Raw genomic sequence first — 21,797 nt, 5'->3', positions numbered from 1 at the left:
AAGGATATAGTTTACAAAGAGACATTGATAGGTTAAGTGAGTGGGCAAGATGGCAGCAAATGGAGTATGATAGAAAATGTGAATTGTTCATTCTGGAAGGGACAGCCCAAGAACACAGGATTATTCAAATGGAGAAAAAAATACACAAAGCACATCACAAAGGGATCTGCACAAAACATGGAAAAGCTAGCATAATGGTGCAGGAGGTACTCAGGACAGCAAAATGAATGTTGGCCCGTATTTCTGGGGATAGACTATAAGAGAAAGGAAGAAGTGAGGTCTGCAGATGCAGGAGATCAGAGATGGAAATGTGTTGCTGGAAAAGCGCAGCAGGTCAGGCAGCATCTAGGGAACAGGAGAATCGACGTTTCGGGCATTAGCCCTTCTTCAGGAATGAGGAAAGTTGGTCCAGCAGGCTAAGATAAAAGATAGGGAGGAGGGACTTGGGGGAGGGGCGTCGGAAATGTGATAGGTGGAAAGAGGTCAAGGTGAGGGTGATAGGTCAGACTGGGGTGGGGGCGGAGAGGTCGGGAAGAAGATTGCAGGTTAGGAAGGCGGTGCTGAATTTGATGGATTTGACTGAGACAGGCTGGGGGGAGGGGAAATGAGGAAACTGGTGAAATCCGAGTTCATCCCTTGTGGTTGGAGGGTTCCTAGCCGGAAGATGAGGCGTTCTTCCTCCAACCGTCGTTTCGCTGTGGTCTGACGATGGAGGAGTCCAAAGACCTGCATATCCTTGGTGGAGTGGGAGGGGGAATTGAAATGTTGAGCTACAGGGTGGTTGGGTTGGTTGGTCCGGGTGTCCCAGAGGTGTTCCCTGAAACGCTCCGCAACTTTCCTCATTCCTGAAGAAGGGCTAATGCCCGAAACTCCTGTTCCCTAGATGCTGCCTGACCTGCTGCGCTTTTCCAGCAACACATTTCCATTATAAGAGAAAGGAAGCCTTATTGCAACTGTACATGGTGCTGGTGAGACCAGATAAGGTGTACTGTAGGCAGTTTTGGTCCCTTTATTTAAGGGGAGGTATTATTTCACTGGGGCCAATTCAGATGATTCCCAGTCTGGAGGCATCGTCTTGAGCAAAGTCTAAACAAGTTGGGACTCTACTCAATGGAGTTTAGAAGCTCGAGAAGTGATCTCATTGAAACATTTAGGAGTCTTCATGGGCTTTATAGGGTAAACACTGAGAAGAATTCAATCATGGCAGAGTCTAGGACAAGGGTGCACAGTCTTGGAATAAAAAGGGATACAATTTAAAACAGAAGAAGAGAAATTTCTTGAGTGTACTCAGAACTCCTTGGCATAGAGAGCTGTGGGGGCTAAGCCCCTGTGCACATTTAAGGCCAAAATGAATAGATTCTTGATCAATAAGGAAATCAAGGATCATGAGCTTGCAAGAGAAAGGATGTGAGGTGTGTTGAATCAGTCACGATCCTAATAAATGGTGAAGCAGACTTGAGGGGCTGAACAGTCTTCGCCTGTTCGTATTTTTTATGATCCTATGGTCTGGCTTGGACTTAAAAGACACTTTAGATGCAAAGATACAATAACAGGGAGTAACGTCACCATACTCTGAGAGCTGCTCTCTCATTAGGTAGAAATGAAACGGTGGTAGTTTAACCCGAGGGTCACCACACCTCAGGTGAGGGGTGAGGTTGAGAGTATCATCTGTTAAGCAAGTCAACAACCTTAAAATCTTTTGACAAAAAAAAGGGACAGTGACGGTATGGTATGAGATTGATCAAGTGACAAGAAGGTCATGTTTTTCGCTTTGTTTTGTGGATATGAAGATGTTTAGCTGGGTTCCTCAGGAGTTAGGTTTCATCCACTACTTTTCTTAATTTATGCACAGAATCTAGATTTCTTGTGTTTTGCACACCTTTCAAACTTTGCGGGTGTTACTACATTTTGAGGCACTCAAATTGAGAAAAGGATCATGACAAAATTGAAAAAGACCTAGTCGAGTTCGTGTAATGGGTGGACAAACAGCAGATGAAATTTAATGCTGAGAAATGTGAAGTGTTATGGACCAGACCAAACCACCTCAAGATACACATAAAAAGATAGCCTAGACCCTAACCTGTTTTAATTTTAAAGGTCAGTATAAGGCCCTGTGTTCCAGATGCAATTCAGTTGGTCAAATATTAAACTTTAAGCAAAACAACTTTATTTTTACAAGAGTTAAAATACAGACCAAAAAACAATGAAATGTTGGCTTAACTGTATCCATATTGAAATGCTTAACAAAATAATCTATTAAATACTGCTAATTGATTGTTCCAATAAAGTAACACCTTGCAACACGCCCTTGGCAAAGGCAAATTCAGTAAAATAAGTTGACTCACATGCAATTCTAGCAGAAGGAAGAGAACGCCAGCTTTTAGCTAAAACAGGGAGGGAAATAAAAGCTTGCACATCCAGCTTCAAGACCCCAGCAACTGCTGAATGCCACAACTAAAAATCCTGGTTTTGTGGTTGCTTGACCCCACCTATTCAGGCTGCTTCTATTGTTCCAACTTTTTTAAAATAGTCCAACGCCACACAAGCTGATTATTTTATTAGCTTTGAGCAGACTGCTGAAATTCCATGTCTCAACCTTTTTTCATTAAAAAAAAGGACAAAGTGCAACTCCTAAAGCCATAGTGTCATCCCAGAAATGATTAATTTTGGTCAAAGAACAACAACAGCCAATAATCAAAAAAAGTACAACTCAAAAAAGGTGACACAGAAATAAGTCTGAACTAATATGTGAAAAATCATTCTGCATGACAGATTAGACTTAGAAAGCAGCTAGTACAGAGTAAATAAAAGGAAATGCATGGAATGTGGGCATCACAAGCCAAGCCCAGCACTTATTGCTGTGGGAAAAGTGATAATGTGCTGTCTTCTTGAATAACTGCAGCTCCTGGGGATGGAGGTATGGAGATTCACCATAGTATTATGAAGGGAGTTACAGAAAGTCGAATCAGCAACACTTAAAAAACGGTGATATGGTTGCGCGTCAGAATGATTAAAGACTTGGAGAGTAACTTGCAGGTGGTGGCATTCCTATGCATTGTTGTGGTTCTGTTCGCCGAGCTGGAAGTTTTTGTTGCAAACGTTTCATCCCCTGGCTAGGCGACATCATCTGTGCTTGGGAGCCTCCTGCGAAGCGCTTCTTTGATGTTTCCTCTGGTGTTTATAGTGGTCTGTCCCTGCCGCTTCCGGTTGTCAGTTTCAGCTGTCCGCTGTAATGGTTGGTATATTGGGTCCAGGTCGATGTGTTTGTTGATGGAGTTTGTGGATGAATGCCATGCCTCTAGGAATTCCCTGGCTGTTCTCTGTCTGGCTTGCCCTATGATAGTAGTGTTGTCCCAGTCGAATTCATGTTGCTTGTTGTCTGCGTGTGTGGCTACTAAGGATAGCTGGTCGTGTCGTTTCGTGGCTAGTTGATGTTCATGTATGCGGATAGTTAGCTGTCTTCCTGTTTGTCCTATATAGTGTTTTGTGCAGTCCTTGCATGGTATTTTGTACACTACACTAGTTTTGCTCATGTTGGGTATCGGGTCCTTCGTTCTGGTGAGTTGTTGTCTGAGTGTGGCTGTTGGTTTGTGTGCCGTTATGAGTCCTAGGGGTCGCAGTAGTCTGGCTGTCAGTTCTGAGATGCTCCTGATGTATGGTAGTGTGGCTAGTCCTTTTGGTTTTGGTATGTCCTCGTTCCGTGGTCTTTCTCTTAGGCATCTGTTGATGAAGTTGCGCGGGTATCCGTTTTTGGCGAATACCTTGTATAGGTGTTCCTCTTCTTCTTTTTGCAGTTCTGGTGTACTGCAGTGTGTTGTGGCCCTTTTGAATAGTGTCTTGATGCAACTTCGTTTGTGTGTGTTGGGGTGGTTACTTTCATAGTTTAGGACTTGGTCTGTGTGTGTGGCTTTCCTGTATACCCTTGTAGTGAATTCTCCGTTCGGTGTTCGCTGTACCATCACGTCTAGGAATGGGAGTTGGCTATCCTTTTCTTCTTCTCTCGTGAATCGGATTCCTGTGAGTGTGGCATTGATGATCCGGTGTGTTTTTTCTATTTCTGTGTTTTTAATGATTACAAACGTGTCATCGACATATCTGACCCAGAGAATCATTAAAAACACGGAAATAGAATAAACACACCGGATCATCAACGCCACACTCACAGGAATCCGATTCACGAGAGAAGAAAAGGATAGCCAACTCCCATTCCTAGATGTGATGGTACAGAGAACACCGAACGGAGGTGCTGTCAAAGGAGCCTTGGTGAATAAGTGCAGTACATCTTGTAGATAGTACACACTGCGGCTGCAGTGTGTTCATGAATAAGTTTCATGTTGCATGTAGTGTCAATCAAGCAGGCTGATTTGTCCTTGATAGTGCTCATTTTGAGTATGCAATCATCCAGTCAAGTGGGACTATTCAATCACACTGCTGACTTATGCCGTAGAGATGGTGGACAAGCTCTGGAGTGTCAGGAGAACAGATACTAATTCCAAGATTACCAGCCTTTGATTGCCTCTTGTAACCACAGCATTAATTTAGACAGTTCAGTTTAGTTTCTGGTCAATGGTAACTACCAGGATATTGAGAGTGGGGATTCATCAATGGTCACACCAATGTCAAGGGAGTGTGGAGGTGGAACTGTTAGAACTCACGTTATGATGGCCTGGGCTGAAATGATGGACCTTGAACAACCACAACCATCAAAATCCTTTTCTACTAGATAAAGCTCGAACCAGCAGACAGATTTCCCCTCATGAATTCTACAGACTCCAGTTTTGTTTGGGGTCACTGATGCCATACTAGGACAAATACTGCTTTGACATTAAGGGGAGGCACTCTCAATTAGAGAATTCAACTCCTTTGCACATGTTTGGATAGGCTGAATAACTTTAACAAGCCTCACAGACCTCAAACTGAGCATCAGTGAGCAGGTCATTCCTTTACTAGTGTCATTGGTAGCACTGTTAATTTTTTTTTCGATGACCTGGTTGTTGATTGAGAGTAATGGCATCTTGGACTTTACAAGTAGGCATGAAATACAAAAGCAAACAAGTTATAGCCAAGCTACTTAAAACACTGATTTGCCCTTAACTGCAGTGCATCCAACTTTGGGCACCACATTATGAGAAAGATGCAAGCATAAAAAAGTCGGTGTTGAAGACATTTACAAAAATAATTCCAGGAATGAAAGACTTTAGTTAACTGGTCAGAGAGACCAAGTGGTAGGAGATTTGAGAGGTGCACAAAATCTTTAATGGTCTGGACAGAGCAAATGGTGGAAACTACCCCAGTGACTGAAGTGTGAATGCCAGAGCACACAAAGTTAACAAGTCTGGCAAAAAAAAACTAGAAAACACTTTTTTTTTTAAAAAGTGGACTGAGAAATTAGGATCTGGAACGCTCTGCAAGAACATGCATGGTGATCTATGTGATTATGGCCTTCAAAACAGAAACGAATAAACCGTAGAGAAAAAAATGCAGAGTTATGGGGATGTGGTGGGAAGTGATAGCAGATGAGTTGCCCTTGAGAGAGCGCCAGCAAGACATAATGGGCCAAGAAGTCTCCTTCTGTTCATAATCATTCTAAAATTCTCTTCCCCAATCATTTGGTCTCAATAAAAGCACAACATAACGCTTGTTTCAAATTGCCAAACACAAATACAGCTTTTATTCATGACATTCTTTCTGACCTGAATGGTCAACCTGCCCAACAAGTCAATGTCATATTTTATGATAAAAATCGCAGCAAATCAGCAGTGTGAAGGTTTGACAAAGGCAGGTCAACTTATTCATACAGAAGAAGTCAATGTGTCATATTGTTTCAGCTGGCAATGCCCTCCTTAAATTACCCTTAATTTGACTGAGATTAAGGCTTTGTTCTATCCCAATTACGACGTCCCTTATCTGTTTGGAATTGGAGGGCACACCAAATGGAACTATAGATTATTATGCAAAGTTCTGCTCAAAATAAGTAATCTAAGAAATTGAGTAAAACAAGTTTTCATGCAAAACAAATTTGTATATTCACACACCAACATTTTAGAGATTTAGTAGTCCATTACTCACAGGTGTACTCGGACTTAATATTTGAACTTGATTTGACATAGATTTGTCGGGCATGCTATCCAGACCAATCATACCTTACATAAGTACATTAGGATTAAACAACAAAGTGCAGAATAGTATGACAGCTGCAGAGGAAGATCAACTCATTTACGAGAGGCCCATTTTAAGACTCTTTAAGACAAAAGTAGAAACATAATTTGCAATTTCACTGATCTAACAAGTGGCAACTCCACACTTTCAGGGTCTATGATGACCCCAAAATACACATTCTCATCCACTAAACTAACATTGCAACTCCTCCCAATCACAGGAGAGGAGCCATGTTTTGGTAAAGGGTCCAGTTCTGAGAAAGAGAGTCACTTGACCCGCAATGTTAACTCTGATTTCTCTCCACAGATGCTGACATACTTGCTGAACTTTTCCAGAAGTTTGTTTTTCTTTATGTCCATGCTTTGGTGATTGGATGGGATAAGGGCAGATACAAAACATAAAATGCATACCAACAGATAACAGAGTCTTGGAGGAGGAATTGGGGCAGGGGGCTGAAGAGAAATACTAGCAGCATACTTAAAAGAAAGATATCAAAAATGTACTGAATGTCTGTGAAACACTATCGAAAATATGCAATCTTTATCTTGCAAATATTTTCTGAGGCCTGTCAGCTCTCAGTTGCATGTGACTGAATTAAGCAATCAAGCAGTATTTGTTAACAGCAATTAATGTTTCTTTGATACTTCCAATTCTTGGCATTTTTTAAGCTCGGCTTTTCTGAAAGTCAACTTTATACTACATGTTTGAGGTGGAATCCATTACAAACATCCAAGAAAAATTATCTTGAAAAATGAAAATACTAATTCTTCAAATGGAACCCAAAACTAATTGAAAAATTACTCTAATGCCAGTGTTAAGTCATATTTGAGAAAGTTTGCTCAAATTTAGTACAGCTACAAAAATATTTAACCATATTAATTTCAAGCAGATCATAAAAATTGCACCAATTTCATATAGCAAGGAAGTATCTTGAAACCCAAACCAGAGATCATATACCACACTCTCTTGCTTCTCCCAAACATGAAGTGCACCTTTCAAGTATGTTTTTTGTTGTATCACTTATTTCTTGACCCTGAAACCTTTAGAAAGCAAATCATACTTCAGATCAAATGTAGTACATGAAACCACACTAACATTGGAACGGGTTGTCATTTTCAAGACACACCACAGTTTGAGGCAACATGTTGCTACATTTAAAATTACTAATGAAAGACAGCATTAGTCCAAGCAGTTAAAATTTATGCTTCCGAATTGTACCCCATCAAGATTGTAACCAAGTGCGACAAAGCACCATGGAGAATAGGTCTGAATGAACAAACTGTGGGTGTGGCCAGTTGTTTCTCCAGCACTGGGATGGAACAAAACAGAAGAGTTCCAAAAATCATACTGGACTTGAACCATTAACTCTATTTCTCTACCACAGATGCTGCCAGATCTGCTGAGTTGTTGCAGCATTCCCTATAAAAAGGGAACCTTTTCCCTAGAACATTGGCTCAATCACAGATTTCGTGATGGCATAGGGAGGTGCATGCTCAGGAATACACCAAGAGACCAATGTAAACAAGTAGGAAAAAAAAAACTTAAGATAAAAATATGCTCTAAACTGAACATCGCTGAATGTTAAACAACTTACATTTAACATCTGTTACATGATAAAACATCCTTGGTATTAACATCTTTCCATTTGTAAAATGGATTGAAAGGTTACACAATGATAGTGTTGAAACTTTGTTTTCAAAGTCTGCAAACCCAAAGATTTAGTGAGTGTTAAAGTTGTTTTCACTGGCCCAAAATGTTTCCAGGTACAGGAAAAAAAAAAGGCTCCAGTGGCCAAACTAGTTAAGCTGGTTAACAAAACAAAAACATTGACAGGTTTTGTGGTTTTTAGAAAATATAAAATCTATCAGGATACATGAACTTTTCAGTCCAGAACTACGGGCATGAAAAAATTAAAACAACTTATTACAGTTAAAAATTTAGTACAAAAATGACGGATCCTTGTCCTATAAGATTGCAAATTTATCAGGTTTCTTTTGAAATGTGTCATTGTCACTATTCATTAAAGAAATAATATGAACCAGCAGAAAATTGTGACATGTTCCTCAATCAAAAAAGACTTTTACTAATTTGAAAGTAAATTAGAAAGCATTATCAGGCCATTTACACCATATCTTCGAGGAGAAAGTGAGGACTGCAGATCAGAGCTGAAAATGTGTTGCTGGAAAAGCGCAGCAGGTCAGGCAGCATCCAAGGAGCAGGAGAATCGACGTTTCGGGCATGAGCCCTTCTTCAGGAATGAGGAAAGTGTGTCCAGCAGGACTTTTATCTTAGCCTGCTGGACACACTTTCCTCATTCCTGAAGAAGGGCTCATGCCCGAAACGTCGATTCTCCTGCTCCTTGGATGCTGCCTGACCTGCTGCGCTTTTCCAGCAACACATTTTCAGCATTTACACAATATAGCAATATCATTTCACAAAAAAGCAGTTTTTAGACAAAGAGATCCTTAGTAAACTTTAACTACCTAATTTAGCGGCAGTTACATTGCCCAAAAGTCTTTCTGGATGCCATAAAATAAATATACTGCAAACTTAAGTTTCACAAATTTGAAATTGTTTGAAAGACATGCAGATTTTTAAATCAGGAGCACAACAGATAATCACTGACAGAATTCAATGTTTGTAGTAATATTTTTTACACACTGCCTTTTTACACACAAATTGTGGTAAATAAATTTCCTTCAGGAATTCAGCTGTATGGTTAGTCATAAATCACAGCTAGTGACCAAGCTGTAAAAAGGACCACACACATTTGCATTGTAAACCCATTCTGAACAAAACAACAGGCTTTTCCTTCAAAATGGATAAGGTGAATGCCATTCTGTTGTTGTTTATGCAGTCAGAAGTGCTCAATGATCTAAATGCATGAAGTACTTCTTAAAACCTGATCACAACTCAATGCCTTCTGACTCTTGTTAACTAATTGAAGCATTGTAAAATGCTGAATATCCCAATAGTTTCAAGTTGCTCAGTCTCTGAAATTTGCCCAGGGCCCTGTGGGACCAACTTCTTGGTCCTCCAGAACCAAAAGAAAAATGAAATCATTTTATTTTGACAAGGAAGAGACAAAGTACATTTTTACTACGATTTAGGAACAGTAAGGTCAACTGTTTCATCTCTACGAGGTTATTTTTTGACCCAGAGATGATCAGCTGAACTTGCATCTCCTGATTAGTTGACTGAACTCTCATCAAAATACATTGTCATAATGCCTCAAAAAGTTTATTCACAGTGCAGCACTGTAATTTGAACCTCTGTTTAACATAGACTAGTCTCCTTCTTGGTTGGAAACATTTATATTTCTATAATAATTCAGTGGCATCACAGTGACCTTTTAAAGCAACTTCAACTCAAATTCTCAAACTGCCACAACGCTAATCTGTAAATATATACTGGCATTAGAGGCAGTCCAGGGAAGATTCACTAGGCTGAAATCAGGTATGGAAGAACTCTCTAATGAGGGGAGGCTGAGTTGGTTGGACCTGTACTCATTGGATTATAAAAGAATTACATACCATCATATTGAAACATAAGATTCTCAGATGACTTGACAAGGTAGATGTCAAAAAGTTAGTTCCCCATGTGGGAAAATCCAGGACCAGAAGGCATAATCTCGGAATTAGGGTTCACCTATTAAAGACAGAGTTGAGGAGGGACTTCTTCTCTGAGGGTAATGGAATTCTTTAATGCCGGTAGCTGCTGGGGTTGGATCTCAAAACGTATTCAAGGCTGAGTTAAATAGATTTTTAATTAGCAAGGGAATCGATGGTTATGGGGAAAAAGGCAGGAAAGTGGAATTAAGGATTATAGGTCAGCTATGATCTCAATGAATGGCAAAACACTCAATGTGCTGAATGGCGTACTTTTATTCCTAAATCTTGTGGTCTCATGGAAATTGGAAATTTTCTTCTTCATGCTAACAGTCTAGGATTCTACCCACTCATTTCAAACACTGTTTTGAGACAAGTGTTGAACTTCAACTGAACCAAGGAACTAAAGCAAACATCAGCTTTTCTTCAGCCACTCCAAGAAAAGTTCATGGTTTAAAATCACAGGACAAGCCTGAACACATAACCCAGATCACATTTCAATGCAGTACCTGATAAGTCCAGTCAGCCGTTGTCTTCTTCTAGATGGGATGTCAAAGCCTGAATGCCAATACAAAACCAATAAAAAAAAACTGTTCAGCACCATGCAAAGAGGAACACTGAATTCCCCTGGCATCCAGACTATTTTCCCTTCCTCGACAAATTAGCAGTTCTTTTGTGAAGTCTTTCTGTGTTCATTTTAGCTGTCTGCTTGCTATCTAATCATGACAGCACTTGAAAATTAATTAATTGGCTGCCAAAGTCTTTGCAAAGGAAATGGCATGATCTAAAGCAAACACAAGGTCTCCATTCCCAGTCACTATTTGTTGCTAAAGATGAATCAGACAAAACTGTTGAAATAAAAAAAGTGAATCACAGGCCAGCAATGCTAAACAAAAAAAATGAGATCGACAGCAACAACAAATCAGGAAAATGATAAAAAAAAGAGATATTGTGTGCCAAAGAAATAGGTGAGGGTAGCTAAATTAGGACTTGAAGGAAAAAAATGGGCTACATTAACAGCTATCATGACAAGACTTCACTCAATGTTGTGTTTTCAAACCAAACACCTCATTCAAAAAGGGACAAAAACCTTGGTATCCTTTACCTTATTATGTATTTCTCTCTAAAAGTGGGATTTAATCAGAAACTATACTCCTTTATAGTCTTCACTTGCTCAACGAATATTTGTACATCGCTAAACCATGCACTATTAATTTTTGCACATGATTAGCAACTTTATCCAGTTTAAACACAGACACTGACAGTCATAGCTCACAGTATCCAAGCAAAATTGTCATACTGCAATTATAACTTCCTGTCAGTGAAGGTTTTGTGCCATATTTGAAATGAGTGAAATTATTGTATGACATGTTTACATACACAGAAGGTTTGCACGACAATTCCTGCATACGTTTTCCAAAATATTTTAAAATTACATAAAACTCAGCAAAATAGAGAATCATTTGTTTAGACACACTGGTACAATTATCCCAACTCTCTTAAAATACCCAAGTAATCTTAAGACTTAAGCTGAAAATGTGTTGCTGGAAAAGCGCAGCAGGTCAGGCAGCATCCAAGGAACAGGAGAATCGACGTTTCGGGCATGAGCCCTTCTTCAGGAATGAGGGAAGTGTGTCCAGCAGGCTAAGGTAAAAGATAGGGAGGAGGGACTTGGGGAAGGGGCGTTAGAAATGCGATAGGTGGAAGGAGGTCAAGGTGAGGGTGATAGGCCGGAGTAGGGTGGGGGCGGAGAGGTCAGGAAGAAGATTGCAGGTTAGGAAGGCGGTGCTGAATTCGAGGGATATGACTGAGACAAGGTGGGGGGAGGGGAAATGAGGAAACTGGAGAAATCTGAGTTCATCCCTTGTGGTTGGGGGGTTCCTAGGCGGAAGATGAGGCGCTCTTCCTCCAACCGTCATGTTGCCATGGTCTGGCGATGGAGAAGTCCAAAGACCTGCATGTCCTTGGTGGAGTGGGAGGGGGAGTTGAAGTGTTGAGCCACGGGGTGGTTGGGTTAGTTGGTCCGGGTGTTCTCTGAAACGTTCCGCAAGTAGGCGGTCTGTCTCCCCAAAATAGGAGGCCACATCGGGTGCAGCGGATGCAATAAATGATGTGTCTGGAGGTGCAGGTGAATTTGTGGCGGATATGGAAGCATCCCTTGGGGCCTTGGAGGGAAGTAAGGGGGGAGGTGTGGGCGCAAGTTTTGCATTTCTTGCGGTTGCAGGGGAAGGTGCCGGGAGTGGAGGTTGGGTTGGTGGGGGGTGTGGACCTTAAGTAATCTTAAGACCTACTCTGCTTTCAATATCTACATGAATCACATTGATGGTGGACTACAATAGTCCCTCAGTTCACATTTTCGCATTTCCAAAAAGTCCAACTGAAACAATTTAATGTCTTTCCAATTATACCAAAGTAGCAGTTGTAGCTAGGTTCTCAGAACAAAACATGACAAGATACACAACGCTTTCCTATGTTCCTTTGCAAATGAAATAATGTAACTTCTTTTTATTGACGAATGGGATGTAGGCAACATTGGCTAGGCCAGCATTTATTGTGGTGGGGAGTTTCTTGAACTGCTGGAAATCATCTGGTACACCCACAATATCCTTCAGGAAGGAGTTCCAGAATTCTGACTGAGACATGAAAGGAACAGCAAAATATTTCCAAATCAGGATGGATTTTGTGGATGGTGCACACCGCTGCTACGAAGCTTGGTGGGGTGGGTTGGGGAGGGGAGGGGTGCATGTTTACCGATGTGGTCAAGATTAGAGTGGTGCTGGAAAAGCACGGCAAGGCAAGGAAAAAAACAATCGACGTTTCGGGGAAAAGCCTTTCATCAGGATTGAGCTCCTTTCCTGCTCCTCGGATGCTGTCTGACCTGCTGTGCTTTTCCAGTGCCACTCTAATCTTGACTCTGATCTCCAACATTTGCAGTCCTCACTTGTGCACGATTTACCAATGTGGTGCCAATCAAGTTGGTTGTTTAGTCCTGGATGTTGTCAAGCTTTGAAAGCAGTTTTGGAGCTGCACTCTTCCAAGCATGTAGGGAGTATTCCATCACACTCCTGACTTTTGCCTTGCAGATCGTGGACAGGCTTTGGGGAGTCAGGAGGTGAACTACTTGCTGCAGGATTCCTAGCTTCTGGCCTGCTCAGTCTAGTTCAGTTCAACGTTAGTGATAACCCTGAGGACATTGACATTGGAGCATTCAGCGATGTTAAGGTCACTTGTGTGGGACAATTATTACTTGCCACTTGTCAGCCCCAACCCAGACACTGGCCAGGTCTTAGTGTATTTTGACATGGACCTTTCATCAGCAAACATCCCCACTTCTGGTCTTACAACAGTGTAAAGGTCATTGAAGCAGCTGTAAATGGTTCAGCCAAGGACATTACCCTGAGGAACTCTTGCAGAGATGACATGGAACTGAGATGATTGACTTCCAACTGCCAAATCCATCTTCCTTTGTGCCAGTTGCGACTCTGAACAGTGGAGACAGTTTTCTCTCAATTCCTGTTGACTCGGTTTTGTTCGGGCTCTTTGATGCCACACTAAGCAAAACGTAGCCTTCATGTCAAAGGCAGTCACGACTCTGACTCAACTCTGGAATTCAAGGTTCTTTTAATCCATGCTTGAAAATAAAATGCAAATTTTAAAAAAAATACTCTAATTCTAACTGCCTCATGCATATTGCCTCTTATGCCAGCTTGTTTCCTCTCCCAAGTTTTGATGTGAGGGAAGAGGTGGGAGAGTGCTGATGAATTGGAAAGGCCACCTCAAAATGGTGATTACATCCCACAACACTGTTGGCTCCAGCATGAAACAATGCTCATGGAACAATTCCAACAGTAAAATGGGCATACCAACTCCTTTACATTTGCAACACTGAGGTAGAATGATGCTCAAAGAGGAATTTAGTATGCATTTTTCTGCTGAAACAGGAATTTATAATGCATTTCTGAAGCATAATAAACACATGGGACACCACCACTAAGTACCATCCCAATGCATGTATAATCAACAATCAGACAGATCAGGGCTGTTCTTCTCTTTTCTCTTAATCACACAATGAATTGTCTATTTTCTTACTGATATCGCAATACAAACACTTGAAAGAACTGTTTGCTGCAGCAGTTGGTACTTTTTGTAATAACAGAAAACTGGCTGCCCAAAATTCTGAGCTGTATGTTCATATCTTCCTCTCCATTCCTGCTCCCCTCAACAGTTAATGAGTACTCAAATAAGAAGCTAAGACAACACACATTGTACGATAACATGCAGAGGAGACAAGAATAGCCAATGCATTGTCAACGTGAGAAAAATAAAAAGGAAAACAAGGTCAGATGCTGGAATTCAGACAAAAATAGAACATGGTGCAATACTGCAAGTCAAGGAATGATTGTGGAACAAACAGACAAGTTACTATGTAGGATATAAATATTACAATAGTCTAGACTAGGAGTACAGTTTCTCAGTGGTTCGCACTGCTGCCTCATAGCGCCAGGGACCCAGGTTCGATTCCAGCCTCAGGTGACTATCTGTGTGGAGTCTCCCCGTGTCTGCATGGGTTTCCTCCGGGTGCTCAGGTTTCCTCCCACAGTCCAAAGATGTGCAGGTCAGGTGAATTGGCCATGCTAAATTACCCATAGTGTTAGGTGCATTAGTAAGAGGGAAATGGGTCTGGGTGGGTTACTTTTCGGAGGATCGGTGTGGACTTGTTGGGCCGAAGGGCCTGTTTCTACACTGTAGGGGAACTTAAAAAACTTTTAAAAATCCAAGTCTTCAAGACATCTTTGTGCAAGAAGAGAAACAGGACATAAAATACAGGAAGAACATACTGGAATTTGAACTCCATAGAGCACCATTAAGGCCACGGCATGGAAACTCCAAATAAGCCCAGTCAGTGCATTACAGGTTGAGTAACTTCCCTTTACAAAGAAAGGTCAATAATCAGAGACCAGAGTTGAGGAGAAATATTTTCATCCAGAAAATCATAGGATAGCTAACTCATAGTTGAGGCAGAAAAATTGATTGCATTTTAAAAGCACTTGGATTTGTGGCCTAAGGGCTGGATTGATCTTTATCAGATGGGTCAAGCAAAAAACTACAGATCAAATGGTCTCACTATTGACTACAAATTTCCTATGTTTTTCACCTGCACTCTCCAAACAGCCTTCATGACATGTCAGAAACCATCTCGATCCCGAACTGTTGGGAGGCTGAAAATCATCCAACTTTCCAAGCTCAGTCAAATTATCCATATTATTTATGTTTGGCTGAGTATTCATTCTTTAGATATGCATATCTATAGTTTTCAGCACATAGAGACCAACTGGTCTATGCTGCATGTAACCCTCCTCCCACCTCTTCACCATACAATTCCAACAACACAGCATTTTACAAACCATACGCAAAAGGAGAAAATAGGAGCAGCAGTCGGTCCTTCAAGCCTGTTCTGTCAATCAATACGGCTACAGGTGATCACCCACTCAGTACCCTGGTCCCACTTCCTCTCAATAACTTCTGATCCTGTTAGCACTATGTAATGGCTTAAAAACATTCAATGTTTTGGCCTCAACACTCGAGGTGAAGAAATGTCTCCTCCCAGTCCTAACTGGAGTACACTGTATCATAAGACTGCAACCCACACTTCTGGACTCCCCAGTCATTAGAAATACCCTTCATTCACACAGTGGTAATTGGAATCTAGAACCTCAGCCTGTTTTGGGGACATGGGTTCAAGTCCCACTGGAGCAGCTGGTGAGATTTGAACTCAATAAAAATCTGGAAAAAAAAAGGTACCAAATAGCAACCATATAACCATTATAAGGAAACACTGGCTGATTCACCAATGTCCTTTAGGGAAGGAAGTGTGCCAATCTTACATGGTCTGGCCTACATCGGATTCCAAATCAACAGCAATGGGGTTGACTCGAAACTGACCTCTGAAATGGCTTACCAAGCCACTCAATTCAAGGTTAATAAATGCCGGCCTTGCCTGCAATGAATAAATAAGACATTTTTTAACTGGCTTTCCATTAAAAGCATCTATTAAGCAATCCTCAACTCCTTCTCATGGTAGAGTTTTGCTCATTTTGCAGGCAAAAGATTTCCTCAGAATTTGCTATTCATTTATTTGTCAATATTAGTGAATTAATGGCCTGAAGTGTTGGTCTCTCCCACAGTTGAAACACCTTCTCTTAGATGATCCTATCAAACCCTTCCATAACCTTAAAGACCTCTGCTAGGTAAGCTGTCAGTTCATTTTTATGCAGGAAAGAGCTCCAGCTTGTTAACTGTTAATTTGATATGAATATTATTTGCACATTTACCTCCATATTTTCAAAATATTTTTAAAAAGCCAGTATTCAAAGTGCAGTCAACTGGTTCTAACCAAGTTTTATGTAACTTCCGTACTTTTAATTCTGTCCCTCAATTAAAAATGACGCTAATTCTGATCTCTTAGCCTTTGTGAACCTGTCGTGCTAGTTTCAGCAATTTCTCTAATTGTAGCCTCAAATGCATCCGTCTTCTACCCCATTTAGATTTCCATTTTCCAAGCAGTATGTGATCTCCTTATTCGGTCTACCAAAATGCAACACCTCATACATAAAATTATATATTTATCCCTAACTCCACATCCTCTCTTATTGAAGGCCTTATAAAAATCCAAACAAAATACAGCTACCACACTGCCCCCATCTGCACTTTTGCTTGAAGAACTCAATAATATTGATCAAGCACAATCTTCCTTTTGGAAGAACAGTTTGCACAGATTTCAAAGTATTTCTCTTTTTTAACAATTTTTAGTTTATGATATCTTTGGGCAAAAACTTCAATACTTTGTCGACCATTGTTTTTAAAGTAACAAGTCTATTTGCCTGGACTCATTCTACTGCTACTTCAGAAATACAAGAACCTTAACAGTTTGTCAGTCCTACAGCACTGTTCCTTTTCATGACGATTTTTAATATATCAATAACGAACGTACTGCTGACACCAATCTACTTTGCAAAAGCAAATGTACGGACGCAATCTATCCAGACCAAGAGTTTTATCCTCTCCAGGTTTCATTAGCTGTTGAATTATCTGTCCCCTTTCTTTCTTAAAGATTCTTTGCACCTCTATTTCCAATGTTCACCTGTCAATCTCCTCAGCAAAACCACAACTGCTCCTTCCTGTGGAAAAGTCAGTAACCCAAAGAAAAACATACTAACAGGCCAAGACAAGTCATTCAGGAGCTTGGGCTCAAGAATATGATCTCTTCTAGTAAAGATCATTTCTCAAACTTATTCCTCAAGAGCTGTTTTAATCATTACCACTGTCAGCGTCCAGATAGAAACAAATGTTCAATGGATGAAACTGTACAGGAATATGTGTGACATTATTTGCAGCTTATTTGAGACTGGTTAGGTGGCATTTGAGGTTTGTTTTAAGCATCTTCCTATATTCTCTAGTATAGCTTTGCAAACATTAGTGGCTCTGATAGCAAAAACAGATAAATTGACGTTTATTCTTCAAAGTGGATCATGTCAAACATCTCAATGAGAATTAAGCCTTTAGCCCCCAATTAAAAGCTAAAGTTACCATAGTTTAAGTCAGATTAAGTGCTTTGGGTTCAACACATTACAAACACAGGCAAAAGGCCAGAAGTCATAACAATGGTGGTAACATTGGCTTTTAGTGCAGCAAGGCTAAAACTGACATCCAGCATGTGTTTAAAAAAAAGCTGAATCACTATGTGAATATACATAAACTGGCCAGTATATCCACAGTCACACAAACCAGGAAAGTACAAAAGAAATAGAAAGAAGCAAAAAGATCCTTTGCGGCTGTTCCACCATTCGATTAGGTTATGGCTGACAGGTATCTTATTTGACTTTAACCATCTTGGTTCCATTATCCTCAACACCCTTGCCAAATGAAAATGTTGATTCCCACTCAGCACAGATCCCAATGTAAAGGGGAGTTATAGTTTTAAATTGATGAAGTGAAGAAATAACAGTGAGGAAAATAATAAGTTGGGATTCCCACTCCATCAGGTGGGCCCTCTTGCACACGGCACTTTAAGACTGGAATCTGTGATACTGTTTCTAAAAATGCACAGCCTATTTGGAATGCAGATTAAGTATAACCATTCTAATGAGGTTCTGGTCAATGACCTGGATCGACTGCCATTGGGGGTTAATTACCTTCAAAGAACGGAATTAAAAGTCACTGTCTTTTTCAAAAGGTCAACTTGGTTCTCTGGGTACATGAACTGACAGGTAAAGGTGCAAGTAGTATGACAAAAAAAATCTCAAATATTTTCTGTTCAGTTGTTCTTTTATAATAGGTGTATTAGTTTTAAAGATCAGACTGTCTGTATCCAGGAACCCATTCTTCCTCTACGCAGTTTGGCCTGTGATTTTCCAAGCAGTATGTGACCTCTTTATTCTTCCTTCCTGACCACTCATGCTTAGCAATAAAATTAAACTTGCAAAAGCCCCCTGATTTAAACCTCTGTGAAGTGATCAATCTGTGCACAAGTAAAATAGCTTATATGTAAGGGAAATTATGGAACAGCAAAGATGAAACCATAGCTCCAAGTTTCTAATGTAGTTCCATTTGTCAGCTCCTAATACAAAGTAAACAATGTCTGAAAACAAGCCCCATTTGAGTTTGCGTGCACATAATGGATGTAAGATACTTAAAAGAAAAATCCGATTGCAGACTTGACTTTCAGAAGAAGGTAGAATATAATTCAAAGGAAAATTGCAGAAGATTCTGATTTTGAGACAATCTGAAATTTATTAACTTTTAACTTTGCATTCATCCTGTGCTGCAGACACTGCTCTCTAAAGTTAGGTTCCATTGGCACACCTGCCCTCCAGCAACACAACCCAAGTGTCACTGAAATCAGCTTTAACAATGAATGTAGCAAGCCATCGTGATCTTGTCCTCACCAGAGGGCCTTCACATACACGCTTACTTATACACATGGGAAGACTGCCAATCAATGCAGAAATACAGGCCAACATTTCCTCTCCTGCATCATAAATGCCAACTGAACACACAAAAGAAAAATCAGAACAATCAAATTCTGTTACTTGTAAGATTCCAAATTATTGCTGAAGACAGGTAGATTACTTCACTTATATACTTGACTCAAAGTCAACACAGTCCTTTGGCCAAAAACACAGGTCATACTTTTTTCTGATTGCCACTCACTTGCCACTTCCTTTGCAGGCTGATTTTCACCCTCTCTTGACTCTCCTGCTCACTTTCTGGGTTGAAACTTCAGTGAGTGCCACTGCTCAAGAGACGCAGCAACAGTGTAGGCAGTGGAGAAAGTTGCTGCAAAGAATGTGTCTTGGACAGCAGAACAGGTCTGTCCAACATGACAGCAATTGGATCACGCATGCTCCATTGATCCGAGCATGATACAACAGGGAAGTGAAAGTCCTGAAAAAGTGTGCCATCATTCCAAAAAACACAGACTTTGACATAAAAATTCTGCCTCAAACCATCAACTTTTCGTTGAGTATATACAGCAGATATGAAAAGCTGATCAACAGAATACTAGTCTATAGTGTAAAAGAATTAATAAATGCGAATTCAGCCCTGCAATTTCAAATTATAATATATTCAACAATAGCATGCAGAGTGTAACTTTTCTCAACTTGTAGAGATCACCAGAAGCAGTTCCCACCACTTCAAGTAAAAAGAATTCTGATGAGATATTAAAGAGTTAGTTTGCTCTACTGATCTGCAAGAAATTGAATGGCCCAGAGGTAAGGTGGTGTGTCTTTTTCTTATAGGTGAAATGTGGAAGGTTTACACGGCCATACCCTTGCCATTCAGGGATGATTTACATTCTCATCCAGAAATCAGTAACAATATTACAATTCTCCCCTATAGTTACAAACAATGATTTGCAACAGATTTGACCATTAAGGGATGATTCGCATTACATTGTTTCTGGAGGTGGGGTGGTCACTGCATTGTATCTTGAGTGGCATGTGGCTATGAGGGAAAGCTGAGGGTTGTCTTGTGGGCAGTACTAACTGTGATGTTCGGAGTTTTGTTTCCTTTGTTCAGGGAGAGCTTTTGCCACTACCCTGTAAAGATCTGAGAGGTGTGTGTTTCAAGTTCCTCTAGAAAGCCTGTACTGTATTGTGCTTAATAAATTTGGTTGCTTGTTCACAGAAGTTGTTGTGTTGCAGTTGCACAAAGTGTGTAACAACTCAGGAAAAAGAACTTAACACTGAAGGGCTGTGAACTGACAGAATTACTAAAACTATGAAAAAAGTTCACAACCTGAAAAACAAACTCTTGCAAGGATTGTTCAGTTTTGTAATACATTATGATTTAATAGTGCCTCATAAATCCATTAATTGTTTTCTGACTCACATCGGGCCAAGGCTCTACCCACATGGAACCGGGATATCATAGCAATCACAGAAACGTGGCTCAGGGATGGACAGGACTGGCAGATTGATGTTCCAGGATACAAATGCTATAGAAAGGTTATAAAGGGAGGCAAGGGAGGAGGAGCAGTAGCGTTTTTGATTATGGATAGCAATACAGCTGTACTTTGGGAGGATATTCTCAGAAATACATCCAGGGAAGTTATTTGGATGGAACTGAGACATAAGAAAGGGATGATCACTTTATTGGGAGTGTAGTACAGACCTGAAAATGTGTTGCTGGAAAAGCGCAGCAGGTCAGGCAGCATCCAAGGAGCAGGAGAATCGACGTTTCGGGCATGAGCCCTTCTTCAGGGATGAGGAAAGTGTGCCCAGCAGGCTAAGATAAAAGGTAGGGAGGAGGGACTTGGGGGAGGGGCGTTGGAAATGCGATAGGTGGAAGGAGGTTAAGGGCAGGTTTAGGCCGGAGTGGGGGTGGGGGCAGAGAGGTCAGGATGGTGGTGCTGAGTTTGAGGGTTGGGACTGAGACAAGGTGGGGGGAGGGGAAATGAGGAAACTGGAGAAATCTGAGTTCATCCCTTGTGGTTGGAGGGTTCCTAGGCGGAAGATGAGGCGCTCTTCCTCCAACCGTCGTGTTGCTATGGTCTGGCGATGGAGGAGTCCAAAGACCTGCATGTCTTTGGTGGAGGGGGAGGGGGAGTTGAAGTGTTGAGCCACGGGGTGGTTGGGTTGGTTGGTCCGGGTGTCCCAGACCAACGTTCTCTGAAACGTTCTGCAAGTAGGCGGCCTGTCTCCCCAATATAGAGGAGGCCACATCGGGAGCAGCGGATGCAGTAAATGATGTGTGTGGAGGTGCAGGTGAATTTGTGACAGATATGGAAGGTTCCCTTGGGACCTTGGAGGGAAGTAAGGGGGAGGTGTGGGCACAAGTTTTGCACTTCTTGCGGTTGCAGGGGAAGGTGCCGGGAGTGGAGATTGGGTTGGTGGGGGGCGTGGACCTGACGAGGGAGTCATGGAGGGAGTGGTCTCTTTGGAATGCTGATAGGGGAGGGGAGGGAAATATACCCCTTAACACGACGGCTGGAGGAAGAACGCCTCATCTTCCGCCTAGGAACCGTCCAACCACAAGGGATGAACTCAGATTTCTCCAGTTTCCTCAATTCCCCTCCCCCCACCTTGTCTCAGTCCCAATCCTCGAACTCAGCACCACCTTCCTGCCCTCACCTCCACTCCGGCCTATCACCCTCACCTTAACCTCCTTCCATCTATCGCATTTCCAACGCCCCTCCCCCAAGTCACTCCTCCCTACATTTTATCTTAGCCTGCTGGGCACACTTTCCTAATTCCTGAAGAAGGGCTCATGCCCAAAACGTCAATTCTCCTGCTCCTTGGATGCTGCCTGACCTGTTGCGCTTTTCCAGCAACACATTTTCAGCTCTGATCTCCAGCATCTGCAGTCCTCATTTTCTCCATTGTAGTATAGACCACCTAATAGTCAGTGGAAAATTGAGAAACAAATTTGTAAGGAGATTTTAGTTATCTGTAAGAATAATTGGGTGGTCACGGTAGTACATGGACGAAACTGCCATAGTGTTAAGGGTTAAGATGGAGAGGAAATTGT

General features: G+C 41.3%; 1 protein-coding gene across 6 annotated transcripts in view; it reads right to left on the bottom strand.

Moving 5' to 3' along the window:
- Positions 1–21,797, bottom strand: part of LOC122552789 (transcriptional-regulating factor 1) — a 236,190-nt gene that overhangs the window by 201,228 nt on the left and 13,165 nt on the right. The window contains exon 1 of one of the 6 annotated variants that reach the window (XM_043695724.2): positions 10,277–10,325. The exons of the other annotated variants lie outside the window; for them this stretch is intronic. The gene's annotated coding sequence lies outside the window, so the exon portion shown is untranslated. Of the gene's footprint in view, positions 1–10,276; positions 10,326–21,797 lie in introns of those variants that run through there. 6 annotated transcript variants of the gene reach the window in all.

This window comes from Chiloscyllium plagiosum, unplaced genomic scaffold, assembly GCF_037043375.1.
Source record: "Chiloscyllium plagiosum isolate Xiang-an unplaced genomic scaffold, Cpla_swu_hap1 HiC_scaffold_10, whole genome shotgun sequence".
NCBI lineage: Eukaryota > Metazoa > Chordata > Chondrichthyes > Orectolobiformes > Hemiscylliidae > Chiloscyllium > Chiloscyllium plagiosum.
This window is presented reverse-complemented; position numbering and strand designations above follow the sequence as displayed.